We start from the raw sequence: 16,028 nt of genomic DNA on the forward strand, positions 1-16,028 counted from the left end.
AATGTTTTAAATCAGGAACCAGTGTACACACACACATATATACACAAACACACACCCCTAAAAGAATGATGAGATATGTTTTCCTTTTTACTCTGATCCATCCCATCCCATTCCATTCTTCAGACTATCATTTTATCATGACCTGCTATTGATTTCAGGAAGATGCCCACCTATGGTCTGAAAAACTCTTACTAAACTCACCTGGAGCCCCAGCTTCTCCCAACCCTGTTCCTGGTCCTGCATCACACTCATTCCTCCTTGAAGTTCAAGTTCCGTCGCCGACGCCTTCTTCCCCATCAGCGTTCAGTGTGACATGTGAGGGATTCATTCTCTCTCCCCAGGGAGCCGCCATTTTCCACACAACCGACTAGCACGATTTTTTCCCACACTGCTACAGTTTCATGTTCACTTGCCTCTGGCCCTCCTGACTTGAACTACACACAGAGAAGGATAACCTTATACTCATCTTTGTGATTTCAGCGCTTGGCATGGTGCCCGGCACAGACGAGGAACCCAAAAGAGTCTGTAGAATGAATGGGTGAATGAACAACTGAATGAATGAAAATGATGGTGCACGTCACTGACGGAGGGAGATTCTTCAGTGATCCCTTACCCAGCCCCAGAGACACTTAAAGGAACCAGCCAGGATTATCATGCCCATTTTCCTGGGCAGAAGAACTGAGGCACCGAGGAGGAGAGTGACTTGGAGGGAAAAACACCGGGCAGCCTCACTCTTTGGCAATGCTGTCAGCAGACGAGGAGGGGGAAAACAGCGATGATGACCATTGAGGAGAAACCAGTGGACTTCTCCCAAACTGGCTGAAATAGGAAATAAAGCTGATTGCTGATTTGCTTGTTTTGGAACTCAAAATGCATCACCTGTCATGCGATTCTAAAAATTATAAAGGCAAAAAAACAAACAAAATAACCAAACATGCGTGGATACACACACACACATTTAGTTTTATTAGTGGTACCAATAAAACAGATACTAATCTAAGTCACGTCTATTGTTTTACCTTTTAATGACTCTGAAGGAAAATCCAGCCGATAGCTTTCTACACTGTTGATTAAGCTGACGTGGCTCTGGTTTGGGTGTGCATTGTATTAGATATGGTCACATGCATTTTATTAATAATAAAACTCTGTTGTTTACTGAGGACCAACTATTGTGCATCAGCCCTGTATAGCCTTTGGTAAATCTTGCATCACTCACGTGAGCTAGTAACTATTGTTATGTCCATTTTTCAGATGAGGAAACCAGATTCCAAGAGATCCTTCAGCCAGAAAGTGGCGGAGCTGGGATTTGAGCCCAAGGCTCCAAAGCCGGGGTCTCTTCCGGAACACAAGCGTCTGGAGCAGCATGTGTGCTGAACTTAGCACGAAATAGCAAAGGGTCTGCAGGGAAGACTCTGCACTGTCTGCTCCGCCCCACGGGTGTGCCCGGAGGTCAGGAGCCTGGCGATGCTTTAAGTAGCCCTCCTGACCTGCGGCCCTGGCTGGTGACCCCCTGCTCAGTGTTCACTACATACGGGGAGTGGGGCAGACACCCCCCACCCCACTTGAGAATACTGCTTTTGATTGAATGAATGCGCTTTTTAGTCCCTGGGGAAAATTAGAACATTAGTGGGTTTTTTTTTTTTTTTTTAAAGACTATGTAGAGAAAGGCTGACAAATTTGCAAGTAATTTTTATTATTCTTACCACCTGAAATAATCTGCCTAAAGACTTGTAAGCACTGTGGAGGGGAGAAGGTTGTTTATTACTTATGTCACCAGAGGCAAACTAAAGCTAAGACACAGACCGGGGGGCAGAAGCGGAAGAGGGGAGGGGGAGTAAGGAGGGAGTGAAAGGAACTGCCACCTACTGAGCACCCACTGGGTGCCAGAACCTGGACATCTCTTCCTTCGTTGATTGAATCCTGCGAGGGATGACGAAGAAGGAAGGTTGGAAAGGTCGTGTGGCAGGTGACACAGAGGGGGCAGAGCTTCTCAGCTGAGACCCCTTCTGAGCACCCCAGCACCCCAGGAGGGCAGATTACCCCAGAGGCCGGCGTTCTGTCTGCTGCACAGAGCTCCCTCTCACTCTGCTGGGGCCAGAAAGTCGGCAGATGCGTTTCTGATGATAACTCAGCTGCTTTGTGCAGACCACTCTCCACTTTTGTTCCCCGAGAGGAGAGATGCTAGCGTTAAGTCAGAGAAACGGGAAGAATGAACCCAGCTGAACCAAGCAAGGCAGCCCTCGGCAGGGTGTGGCCCCTCGGCCGACAGGAAAGGGTTCGCCTGGGAAAGGGGCCAGCTCGGGCGGCCTTTGTGAGCGGCTCGTTGGCCGGAAGGATCAGTCAGACCGGAGAGTGCAGGTGCCAGCCGGGCTTGGGCCACTCCTGCAGGGACAACGGTGGTGCCAAGGTGTCTGGGACCCACAGCCTGACTCTGCAGACTGTCCAGTAGGGGGCACTGCCACCTTCACCCTGTCAGAGCTCAAACACCTGCCATTCTTTGTGTGGCCCCTGCCCCGGGTGCTCCCCAGGAGTGGAGGCCAGTCCCAGCCCCACAGCAGACCTCAGGGAGCTGGCGTTTGCAGGTCACCCAGGCCAGGCCAACCTGCCAGCCCTGTGTGACAACTGCTTCCCGCATCCTTAGGGATGACAGCAGCAATCGTCATCACAGCTGCTTTCACCACGCACCTACTATGTGCCAGGTGCTTTAAGCTCACAGGAGCCCTCTGGGTTAGGCGTAATTAGCCCCATTTTACAGCTGTGAAAGGCCACACAGCCAATAACCACCAGAGCTGAAGTTCTGTTTGTCCCAGGTCCCGGTTCCTTCCACGGCACCGCACAGCCTAGACCCTGTCACTCCAGCAGGGCTGCTTCTCCCGAGGGACCCAGAGTTTCCTTGACTGCCTGGTGCAGCTAACATGCCATCAACAACAGCCCCAAATGGAGTTGTCCAAACTCTGGGCCCCAGTGGGAAGAGACCTGGTTTATGCAAGTCACAGCATGACTGTGGGCAAGCCATGCCCCGTCTCTCACTGAGCCTCAAGTCCCTCCTCTGTAAAAATCATCCCTAAAAGGTATGAGACGCCAGGGGCGATGATGTCTGTGAGCACAGAGGAAGGGCCTTAGCCTAGCCTCGGAGAATCTGCACAGCTTCCTGGAGCGGGTGGTGCCTCAACTTGGGCCTCGGGACCCACCGGGGTCTTGCCTGGGGAAGGCACTCAGTGAGGGCTCGCAGAACATGGTTCTCATATGAATGCTCATCGAATGCTTCCGATATGAAGACGAGGCCCTGGCATGCGGGGCTGGGCCACCCGCAGTCCCCCGCGGAGCACCGGGTGCGAGCGGTGCTGCTTCCTCACCTTCTCTGAGGGGCAAAGGCTACGGCATCGCCTTCCGCTCCAGACACACGTGGCAATGTCTGGACACGTTTTTGGTTGTCACAGCTTGCAAGGGGGGGGTCCTACTGGCATCTGGGGAGTCCAGGCCAAGGCAGTTGCTAAGCATCCTGCAGTGCTCAGGACAGCCCCGCCACCAAGAACTGTTTGACCCAAACGTCCATCGTGCTGAGAATGAGACGCCTGCTCAAGTCCACTCTTCCGCCTCCTAATGTTTTGCAGATGGAGAAATAAAGCCCCAGAGGGGGAGAAGCCAGACCCAGCTGTGCTTGAGGCCCACGTATGTCACAGTTCCGAGGGTTCCTGTGTGAGTTCCATGTGACCTGGGCAACAGCAATGACAAAAAATAAAAACTAAGGGAGGGCTGGTTCTGTGTGTGGGCTGGGCCCGTATTATCTTATTTAATCCTCACAAGCAGCTTGTGAGGTAGCTACCATTATAATCAAGCACAAAGATGTGAGACAACCTGCCCAGGGCCACACAGAGCCAGGATGTGAGCCTGGGGCTGTTGCAGTCCAAAGCCCACATTCTTTCCATCATCTGGCCCACCTCCGGCACAGCTCCCATCAGAAATACATGCGACCTTGTTTTCCAGCACACACAGAGGTGTCCTCCGTGATCTTCACCACCGTCGCTGTTATTATGCTCCTGTAGGTTCTAGGCTTCTCAGTCCTTTTCAGGATGGCAACCCCGTGTGGCCTTGGCCAAGCGCTCTGGTGCTCTGAGCCTCAATTTCCCCACTTGAAAACAGACTTCGAGGCTAGGCTAGCAGGACCACAAGTACGGAGTGAGATCACACGTGCATGGTCCCTCCTCCAGCAGAGGATGAGCCCGGCTCTGTCCCCTCTCCTCAGACCTCTCCTTTGTAGCGGCGATTCTGGTTCTGGTCCTGGGTAACAGGATGGGGTTGGGGCAGCTCTGCATATTTGTGTGGGTGGCTAAGTGGCCGCCCCTCGTGAACTCTGAACAAAGAGTCCTCACAGCACTTCCCTCTCCACCCGCCTCCAGGATCCACTGGCAGCTCAATGGAGCATTTGTGGCAGCCGGCTGGCATTGTGCATTGTCTGAGGCCAGCGCAGCCGCTGGTAAGGGTCCCGAGGTCAAGGTCATGCCTGGGGGAGGTGGTATGTGCAGGCAATGCAGGCTGCTTCCTCTGTAGCCCCAGCGACACCATTTAGATTTGTCCTAGTGCCTAGGACATGGGGACTTCCCCAAAGCAAGCCTTCCTGGGCCTCTCTCTGACCCCTGATTAGGCACCCACCCTGGGCTAACAGCTCTCAGACATCAGAGGACCGCCCAGCCCAGCTCAGGCAAAACCCCACATTCCTCAACAGAACCCTGAACTGAAATGACCCAGGAAGCCGAGACGAAATGAACCCCAAGCTGAAACCAAGTGTTTGTTTTTCACGGAGCTGGAACAACACTTGCATGCTTTCCAAAACCATTCACTTGGAATGTTTGTGCATTTGTTTATTTACCTAATAAACACTGGCCACTGTCCTGTGGGTCAGACACAGTTCAGCGCATTGGGGATACGCCATGAGTTATCCCTCGGGTCAGCCTCAAGTTGTCACAGCCGTGTAAACAAATATGATGACATATTCAAGAAATGATGGTCATGTTCATATTCTTAGTCCAAGAGCATTGCCTGGTGCAGAGGAGGGAGTAAGAGAGAGAAAGCTGAAAAGGACAGAGGGAGGGAGGTGGGTGCCCTGACAGAGTGGGACCAGCTGCTAGAGGAACAGAAAGGTGAGGCCCGCTCTTTCTCCTGGCAAGCTGGATCTGAAGCACACCTGAATTTCACCTACCCAAACTGCTGGAAATTAAGTAATATGAGAATGATAAAAAGTGTGATTGAGTTTTCAAAGATCCAGAAGGTGCCCTGAGCAGAATGTCATGTTGTTCATGAATTAGTCCATCCATCCATCCATCCATCCATCCATCCATCCGTCCATCCATCCATCCATCCATCTATCCATTCATTCATTCATTCATTCATCATTCTTTCATTCAGCCAACATTTATGGAGCACCCCCCCAAGCCAAAATCACCTGAGTCTTAACCCCAAGCCCTTCCAATTTCCATAGCAACAAAAAACTTCTCTTAGGGGAGCCCATTCAGGCATTGAGGCCCGCAGAATAAATCTCCAGCAAGTGACTAGAATTAAGAAATTTCATTTATTTGAGCTTGTTTCCTCATTTGTAATATCACTTGCCCTAGCAATGTTGGGAGAGTAATGTATAGAAAGAGCATGAATCTAAACGTTGAAGTTTGACCTGAAACTGGTACAAAGCTTCATGACGATGCTGAGAGACTCTGAAGACTGGTATTTCCAAAGTAATGGGTCACATCTGACATCTGAGAGAGACTCAATGCCAAACGCCAAGCACCTGCCACCTATTTGGGGCATACTATTGGCCCAAGGAATGTTCTAGGAGGACTGCTGGTGAGACGGGTCTTATTTTTCCCAAGGCAGCCACAATCATACCTCCTGTTGTCCCATGTGCTCTTCTGTGGTGTGACTTTTCCACTCTCCATCAGAACGTGGAGTCTAATTCCTCTCTTTGAAGCTGGGTTGGCCTCAGTGACTTGCTTGACCAATAGAATGTGGCCTTGTGATATTCTGGGATCTCTAGGCCTACGTCATAAGAAGCCAAGCAACACCCAGTGGGGTCTCGTGGGTTGACCTAGAAATGCTCTTTCTCAGAACTCAGCCACCATGCTGTAAGAAGTCCCCACATGAAGAGCTCATCCATGGGTGCCCCCGCTGATGCTCCCCCAGCTGATGACCAGCACGTCATCATGCTGTGTGCGCTGTCTTGGACAACTGCAGGGTAAAGTCTTCATATAATGCCAACCTCAGCCAAATTCTGAAATGAAAACAGCATAAACGACTCTAAGCAAGAACCAACGAGACGAGCTCAGTCAAATCAGGGAACCAGGAAAGGTAACGATGCATCTGTATTTTAAGGTACAAGGCTGTGGATGGTTTGTTACACACAGTAGCAGATAACTGGGACACCTGGGGGTGGTTTTGGGGGCTCTTTGGGAGAAAAAGAAATTAACCAGGGCCCCTTCTCTGGGCTCCCAGAGATCCCAATCTGATCATGACCAGAGTATCTTGAACCCAAACCATTTGTTTACTTGTCTCTCCTACTAGACTGTGAGATTCTGGAGGGCAGAGAATATGTTAGGGTTCTGAGCTCGCTAGCAACAGAAGCAAACACTAGTTTACTTAAGCAAAAACAGAACTGGTAGGAAAAGCTTAAAGAATTCCTATAAAACCCAAGACCGGTCACAGAAAGAAGAGAGGAAGCTCTAGGGAGCCAGGTGGTAGGACATAGGGAGTTATTTTTAGGTGCCAAGGCTATAAAAGACAACAACCCTTAGTCATCTTCATGTCACACTGCTCAACATTCAAATTTCAGGGGAAAACTCTTGGACCACAGAAGGATAAGCCCACCTGGATGGATGACAGCTCCACCCAGCCTGTACCCATTGGGTGGGACGACGCCCTAAATAAAATCAGAGCAGCGATTTCAAAAGAATTGGAGTAGATACTGAGCAGGCAAAGCTGAGTTACCACATTCACCTTAGCAACCCTAGTACCTGGCTTGAGGTCTGGTACATAATAGGTGCTCAAGAAATACTTGTTTAACGAGTGAACAAACAATCAAAGGAATAAATGTGCATAAATGAATGAATCAGTGAATAAGTGAATGATTGGACAATGAATGGGCGGTGCGCAGCCTTTGAAGACACCTATCAGATAATTACAGCATTTGCACTCTCCTCTAGCCAGCCAGGCTTCTCTCCTCTCAAGAGAGTTTCCAAACCTGTCTTCTAGAACGTATAGAATTTTAATTCCCTGATCTTGTCAGTTTAAGAACATTGCACACATTGAACAGAATCCATGATTATTCCTGAAAACACTCCGGGAGCAGCAACTCCCCAGTCTTGCTTGATTTTTAAATCGTTTTCAGGGGCAGAGTGGTGAATGAGACAGATGGAAGAGTCGCTCTGAGGCTAGAAGCTGGGAGGTCTGGTGTTTGCCGAGTCGGCCAGCTGTTTAGCAGAAGGCACCGGGATGATGCTTGGTCTGCTGGAGGCCACACTTCACCCAAGGCAGGTGAGTCATCCACACATCTGCCCAAAAGCTGCCCATAAAGAAGTCAGGCCACGGTGCCTCACCCCTTAATATGTAAGTGGATGGACTTCACCACTCTCTGAACAAAATCCTGCTACTTCTGTTGTTTGGCATGCTCTCAGGCACTCATCCTAGGCATATAATACAAAGTGGACACACAGAATGTGTTTTCAATATTGAGTCGAATCTTCGATGCCTTTTCAATTTGTTAGAACATACACAATAGACAGAAAATTAAAAAGCAAATTGTCTCAGTATGTATTAATACCTAGGAACATGCTAACTTAATTATCTGGTGGCACCTTACATTGACAGCTGCTCTCCAGATAGGAGGGAAAGAGTATAGAGAAGACGGAAGGCCATTTGTGCTGAGGACCTACTATAGACCATATCTGTACAAGGCACTATCACTATGTTATATCCTCCTATCTCTACAATAATCTGGAGATTCATATCAATTCCATTTTATGGGTGAGGAAATTCCGTCCAGAGAGATAAAGTCCATTGCTCAAATCCATAAAGCCAGGATTCGAACATAGGTCAAGGCTCTGTGGCCCATCTCCATTTCATTACATCATACTGCCTCCTAGGAGTTAACAAAAGAGACTTTTGAACTGAAATGCAGAGACCTTATTCACAAACGAGCCTGCTACAGCCATTTACTTTTGTTTTTACATAGTTCTTACAAGTGTGATCCTCCCATCTCCTGGGTCACAGACAATTAGAAATAGCAAACGAGAAGTAGGAGGGAAGGCTGCTGAAGGAGGCACATCGTTAGTGAAAATAATGAAACAGGGTTCCAGTTAAAGTAAATGCAGGATAACTTGAATCAGACTAACCCACCTGATTATGATAATTAACTCTGGGCAACATATTTTTTTTAAAAGGTTCAAAGGTACTGGAAAATAACTAAGCCTGGAGAGACTACAACTCTGGAAAAAAAGGAAACACGCAATTTTATTGATCTTCTCAAAGAAGTTTGGTTCTCTCTCTGTCTCTCTCTCTCTCTCCCTCACCGCCCCCCCCCTAATTTTCAAGTTCATTGATTTCTAAGTTTAATTCTTTCCTTTCTTCTTTTCACTTTGGGCTTTATTTGCTCTCCCTTTTCTTATTTCTTAATGTGAAAACTCAGGTCATTCTTTTGAGACTTCTCTTTTCTAATGGCAATGAGTGCTATAAATTTCCCTCTAAGTACTACTTTAGCTACATCTTTCAAATGTTGATATGCCTTTTTTTTTTTTTTTTAGATTCAGTTCGACTTACTTCCTAATTTCCTTTTTGATTTCTTCTTTGGCTTATGTGTTTTTTTTAAGAAGTGTGTCATTCTATTTTGAATATTGTAGAATTTTCCAGATATCTGTTGGGTACTGAATTCTAATTTAATTCCATTTAATTTCCCTGGTACAGAACATACTTTGTATCATTGGAATCCTTAGATATTTATTAACACTTTTTCTTTAGCCCAGAATATAGTCTACCATGGTAAATGTTTTGTATGTTTTTGAGAGGGATATGTATTCTGCTGCCCTTGGGTGAAGGTTCTATCAATTTCAATTAAGTCACATTGATTGATAATGTCCCATTTGTTCTTTGTTCCCTTTTTCCTCTTTTCTGCCTTCTTTTGGATTTTTTTTTTATTGTTTATTATTTATGCCTACAGCACCTGGTCTTCCTAGGTGGTCTCCCACCCAAGTACTAACCAGGCCCGACCCTGCTTAGCTTCCGAGATCAGACAGCGGGCTTGTTCAGGGTGGCATGGCCATAGACCATGGACCATGGCTCCACTGGGGCACGAATCCAGGACCTTCTGCATGCAAAGCAGACGTGCTAACCACTACTCTATGGAACCACGTCCGGTATTTTTTATTTCATTTTATCTCTTTTGTTGGTTTCTTAGCTATATCTCTGTTTTCTTTAATGGCTACTTTAAGGTAATAATACACATTTTAAACTTATCACAGTCTACCTTCAAGTGATATTATACAACTTCACATACTGTATAAGAACCTTACAATAGTATACTTCCATTTCCTCTCTCCTAGGCTTTGTACTAATTTGTCACGCATTTTTACTTCTAAATATTTATAAATCCCATAATATATTATATTTTTACTTTAAACATTTAATTATCTTTTAAAGGGATTTTTAAAAGAAAAAATATGTTTTATATTTACCCACATATTTATAATTTCCAGTGTTCTTCATTCATTTAAAAATACTATGTCAACTATTGCCAAGCAGGTGGAGCAATTAGAATTCTCACGCACTGTTGGTGGGAATATAAAATAGTAGAACCACTCTGGAAAACAGTTTAGGGGTTCCAAGCTAAAAGCACACCTACATATGATCCAACTATTCTACTCCTAGGAATATATGCAAAACAGATATCAGCATATTTTCCATATAAAGACCAATATAAGACTGCTCATGGCAATTTTGTCTGTAATATCCAAAACTGGAAATGAATAAATGAGCTGTGGTACATCTATATAACAGTACTTGGCGATAAATAGGAATGTGTTATTAACACCTGTGACAACATGGATGAAGTACAAAATAATTATGCTCTAAGCAAAGAGCTAGAAAGAAATAAAGAGTACATTCTGTTTGATTCTAATTGTATAAAGTTCTATAAAATGCAAACTAATCTATAGTGACAGAAAGCAGATCAGGAGTTACCTGGGGATGGAGGGTGAGAGAGGAAAATGGATTTCAAAGTAGCATGAAAAAACTTTTAGGGGGCGATAAGTAATCCCATTATCTTAATTATGGTGATTTTTTATGGTTGTATACATATATCGAAATTCTTCCAAGTTTACACTTTAAATATGTATAATTTACTGTAGCCAATTATATATCAATAAACTGTCAAAATTTATTGAATGCACTTAAATCAGATTGGATATAGCAGAAAAAATGATCAGTGAATTTGAACAATAGGAATTATCCAAACTGAGAAAATAACAATGAAAAGAAAAAAAAAAAAAACAGTGACGAGAGCCTAAACGATCAGAGGGACAGATCCCACAAGTTAACATATGTTTAATCAGAGTCTCAAAAGACAAGGGTGAAAAAAAGGGGACAGAAAAAATACAGGGAGAGATAATGGGCACATTTTTTCTTTTCAAATTTTCAACAATCTACACATCCAAAAAAGGTCAACAAACCCGAAGCATGAAAAATATGAAGAAATCCACATCACCATCAAATGTCTGAAGAACAAAAATAGAGAGAACATCTTAAGAGCATCTAGCATTTTTTTTTTTAAAATACATTAATTACGGGAAACAGTAATATAATAGAAGTGACAGCTGCCTTCTCAATAGAAACATAAAGAAGACAATGAAATTTCATCTTTAAAATGCTAAAAGAAAATAACTGCCAGCCTAGAATTCTATCTATATTCCAAAATTACAGGGGGATCAAGACATTTTCAGATAAACAAACACTGAGAGAACTTACTGCCAGCAGATCCACGCTGCAAGAAACGTTACAAGAAATTCTTCAGGCTGCAGGGAACGGATGCAGATGGAAACCCAGATCTGAGGGAAGGAGAGACAGAGTGCTGGGAACATTAATTATGTGGTAAATACGAATGACTGTTTTTTCTTGATTTCTTTAAAATGTGATTAAGCATTTAAAGAAAAAAAATCACATGTAGGGTTTACAATTTATGTAGAAGTACAATATATGATAAGAACAGCACAGAGACAAGAGAATAGATTTATGGCGTTGTTGTTCTTGCATTTTAAACAAAATGGTAAAATATTAATTTGTAGTAAACCGTAATCAGTTCAGAGCGTATAATATAATACCTAAAGTGACCCCTAAAAGTAATACAAATACTAAAATGACAATGGAAGAGAGAAAACGGAATGCTATAATTACTCTATTGCCCCAAAAGAAATCCCGAAAGAAGAAATAAAGAAGCAAAGAGACAAAGAGAGAAAAAACAAGCGGAAAATGGAGGCTTATACCCGATCATATCAATAATCACTTTACACATAAAATAAACGTTCCCATTAAAAGACAGTGGTTATCAGACTGGATTAAAGAGTAAACGATAAAAAATTAAAGCGAGACCCCAACTCTATGCTGTTAACAACAGAAAACTTTATAGTGAAGAAAACAGATCTGAAAGTCAAATGACAGAAAAATATATAGAACATGAAAACACTAAGCATGAAAAAGCTAGTGTGCATGTACTAATACCAGATAAAGTAGCTTTCAAAAAAAAAAGGGATATTGCCAGAGAAAAAGAGGAACATTCCATAATAGTCAAAGGATCAATTCATGAAAAGAAATCATAATAACCTAATTTATATGTATGGATAATAAAGCTTTGAAACAGGGGAAATGAAAATTCACAGAATTAGAGGGACAAACGGGCAAATCCACAACCATAGTCAGAAATCTTAACAATTACTCTGTGCATAACCGATAGAACCAGGACCAAGGCTGGGTAGGGTAAGGCAAGCGAGGCACTCATCTTGGGCGCAAAATTTAAGGGGGCACCTAGAAGCCCTGTAACCAAAATAAATACTATTCTGAGGCAATTATTTTTTAAATCAAAATTAATGCAAAAAAAAAATAGTCCATAAGGAACAAAATGTCAAATTTTTAAATAATTACAGAATCAGCATTCCTGGTTTTTTTTCTTTTGCCTCAGGCTATAGTATGGATGAAAACAGCACTATGACTGATCCTTCTGTATTTAACATTTTTATATTTTCTTCAGTACTTTTACTCATGAGTCAGAAAAAATCAGGCGGGGAATTAGAAAATATTCTAAACCGAATGATAATGAAAACATAACAACAGTAAGATATGTGGGATGCAGCTAAAACACTTCTACGAGAATATGTGTACCTTTCAACGCTTACCTTATTTAAAAAACGAAGTTTTAAAATCCATGAACGAAGCTTTCATGTTAAAAAGCTAGGAGAAAAGAGCATATTAAACTTTAGCGAACAGACAGTTGTAAACATGAGTAGAAATCAATAAAATAGAAAATGAACAAACAGTAGTAAAAATTAGCAAGGCCAAAAGTTCTTTCTTTGAAAAGATTAATAAAATGGATAAATCCCCAGCTAGACTGACAAAGAAAAGGGAAACAGAAAAAACCCCACAACTTACCAATACCAGGAACGGAAGAGAGAGCTTTACTACGAATGTCACAAACATTAAATGGGTGATAATGAATAATTTTATGCCAAAAAATTTAACAACTTAGTTGAAATGGACCAATTACTTGAAAAACACAACCTATTAAAATTGACTCGGGAAGAAATAGAAAATCTGAAATTAATTAGTCCTGCTTTGCACACAGTTCCCTGTCCCTCCAACTTGAGGCTTCAGGTAACTTTTCTAGACCCTGCACAGCTTACATCTCAGGATTCCCTGGTACCCAGTCCCTGTCCTGGGATAGCTAGTAAACAAACATTATTGATTGCTATATTTTACTTTATAGATTTATGTCAGTCATGCTTGAGGTGTTTGAGAGTTGCAAGAGGGCTGCACTCAGACCTGTCCTGAGTGTGGCTTACGCTGGCCCAGCCACCTTCTCTTACCTGGCCCCTGGGGACTAGTACAGCTAGCCAGGAAGGTCCCAAGATTTATGTCATCTAGTATATATTTGTTCCTTCATTAATTTGACAAAGGTTTATTGAGTATCTATCTACTGGGTGTCAGACACTGCGTTAGGTGTTAATACCTAATTACCTTAGTTCAGCGGTCCCCAACCTTTTGGCTCTAGGGACCAGTTCTCCTATGAGAATTTAATGCCCGATGATCAGAGGTGGAGCTGAGGCAGTGATGCTAGTGCTGGGGAGCGGCTGCAGATACAGATGAAACTTCACTCGCTCACCCTCCCGCTTCCTACTGTGTGTTCCTAACAGGCTATGGATGGTACCTGTCCATGGCCCAGGGGTTGGGGACCCCTGCATTAATTAATGGGCAATTGTTTGATCATTTATGTTCATTCTTATTAAAAATCGGGCCTTGGATCCTAGCTGAGGGACATAGTCCATCATTATGACATTGTTTCTATGGAGAAACCAGATTTGTTTGATGTCATTTCTATGCAGTATCTTTGCATGGGGATTCAAGTGTATTTGAAACTTGAGAGTCGTCTGTATTCTATTGAGGCAGTAGAGGCATGTATGATATGATTTAGAAAGCTTTTTAACTAAAAATGACTTAAAAAAATTGTCAAGATTTTAAAAGAACTGTCAGTTTTCCAAGAAATAAATATCTGTGGAGGCAGATTCTTGAACGGTAAGCTTCTAGACTGCCAGCGGCATAGGTTCCACCTGCTGTGGCATCATCCTTCACACAATGCCTGGAGAGTGCGGATGCTGTTGATGCTGGAAAGAGCCTGGATTGTCAGGTGAGCAGGCTTTAAATCCCAGCTCTGCCAGACAAGGCATTTCACATGTGACAGCCGCCATCGGGGAGTTTGAGGGTTGCAAGGAGGGCTGCACTCAGACCTGCCCTGACTGAGTGTGGCTTACGCTGGCCCAGCCACCCTCTCTTACCTGGTCCCTGGGGACCAATACAGCTAGCCAGGAGGGTCCCAAGAACACCCCCTGGTGCTCTGTGCTCTGGTCCTACACCCACACTTGGTGCAGAATCCATTCCTAGCGACTCGAGAACCATCGTAAACTATTAAGAGGAGAGGGAGCTATTTGTAGGTTTAGAATAAGACGCATGTCTGTACCTGCGTGTGCACTTCATCACTGGGAAAGCCCTCCCTGTTGTCCCATTTAACCTTCACAACCACCTTCTAAGGGCTTTAGAAAGGTAAGAGTCACATGCCCGTTTCTCAGAAGGAAAATGTGACTCGCCGGGGAGCCCACAGTAATCGGCACAGCTGGGGCTGCAGAGCTGCCCGGGTCTGTGTCCCCCACGTCACTGGGCTATGCGCAATTCAGTCGTTCTTCTCTGGTCGGGGAGGCTGATGAGCAAAATTGCTACAGTTGCTGGAGGCTCAGCCCTGTGATGGACATTTGTAAATACCACCGGAGCCAGGTGGGGCTAGTAAAATGTTAAACAAATGAGGGCTATCTTTCAGATAGGTTGTTCCTATAGGTCGTTTCCTGGAGTCCAGTCCAAACAGGTGAGACGGCGAGGAGGGGTTGACCCTTCTGTAGAGAAGCACAAAGCAGCCCTGGGGGTGGTGAGATTTTACAGATGGGCCTCTGGTTTCCTCTCTAAACTTGTGTAAACATCGGAAAGGCGTCCAAGGACTGGAGTGCTGTTTCCCAGGGTGCCACGGCCAGACAAAGGAGCTAGAAGGCAGCTTGTACCATGGGAAGGGGTTGTGGGGCAGCTCTGGGCTGAGGTTTTCCCACCGTGCGCTGCCTCCTCCAGCCCCTGCCCCTGCTCCTCTGAGCCGTGCAGATGACAAAGACGTTCAGGCGCCATCTCCCAGGGGCTCACGTTTCTAGATGCCTTGTTCCGCGTGTCTCTGAGGCCTCCTGACGCGTCGGTGTTTGGCTTTTCCTCTCTACCTGGATGGAATTTGTTTCCTTTCGGAAGCAGAAATCTGGGTGGGCATCTTCCTGCCATCTCTCTTCTTCTCAGCCCCACTCCGGGGTACATTTCCGACCTTTTGCACCTGTTGAATTCCTCCTGGCACCCCCACCCCAGGGGCAAGGTCTAAGTAGCCAGACCCACCCCAGGACTGTTGCATCGCCTCAGGTCTCACCCAATGGGGGCCCCAGATCCAGCTTGGTAGGGGAAGGGGGCCAAATCTCTACCGCCTCCTCCCTCCCAAGCCACTTCACAGGGACACCGGTCGGCGGGGAAGCAGCCTGCTTGCCGTGACAGCCGCTCCAGTCGAGTCTCTTCATCTGCTCTTCCGCTCCAGGGAGGTCCATCAGCCTGTCCTACGTTGAAATTATGGAGCCGCCACAAGCCCCCTACCACTTCCGATCTATCCTCTCAACACCCGTGTGCCTCAGTTTCCTCATCTGTAAAACAGTGAGAAGAATAGAACCGATGTCATTGGAGAGCTTGCCGGGCAGCCTGTAACTGCCCTGTCACGTGACGTACAAAGAGCTCCACCACCCCTTCCCCGGTCTTTCTCAAACCTGCCCTTAGGGGCCAGTCCCTGCCTGCGGCTGAAATCTCGGCCAGTCCTCATGGCTCGTCTGCTCACTCTAGGATAATAGCACTACTGATGATAATCCTACGGTCACAGTGGTCTCCCGACTTCATTTTAATATTACATTCATTCAGTGTAATAATAAAAACTCTTAAGTTCAAAGTTAGAGCTTCTCTTCCCTTGGCCAGGGCCTGATGCAGAGAGCAGAGGGCCGGGGCATTGTTGTCCCTGGGGAATGTTCTTACACCCCTTATCAACACCATTATCAACACCAGGACAGTTGTGCTGCCGCCTCCTCTGCTGCCAAAGCCACTTCTTTCAGCTTCCAAAAGCCCTTGAAATTTTTTAAAGGATGAGTCACGCAGTGGCCCACTGTCTTTCT

At 45.1% G+C, this 16,028-nt stretch overlaps 1 pseudogene; it reads right to left on the reverse strand.

The window, feature by feature from the left end:
- Positions 1-9,190: 9,190 nt before the first annotated feature.
- LOC111733828 lies at positions 9,191-9,306 on the reverse strand (annotated as a pseudogene).
- Positions 9,307-16,028: the final 6,722 nt, after the last annotated feature.

The sequence above is a fragment of the Pteropus vampyrus genome, unplaced genomic scaffold, assembly GCF_000151845.1.
Source record: "Pteropus vampyrus isolate Shadow unplaced genomic scaffold, Pvam_2.0 Scaffold652, whole genome shotgun sequence".
NCBI classification, from domain to species: domain Eukaryota; kingdom Metazoa; phylum Chordata; class Mammalia; order Chiroptera; family Pteropodidae; genus Pteropus; species Pteropus vampyrus.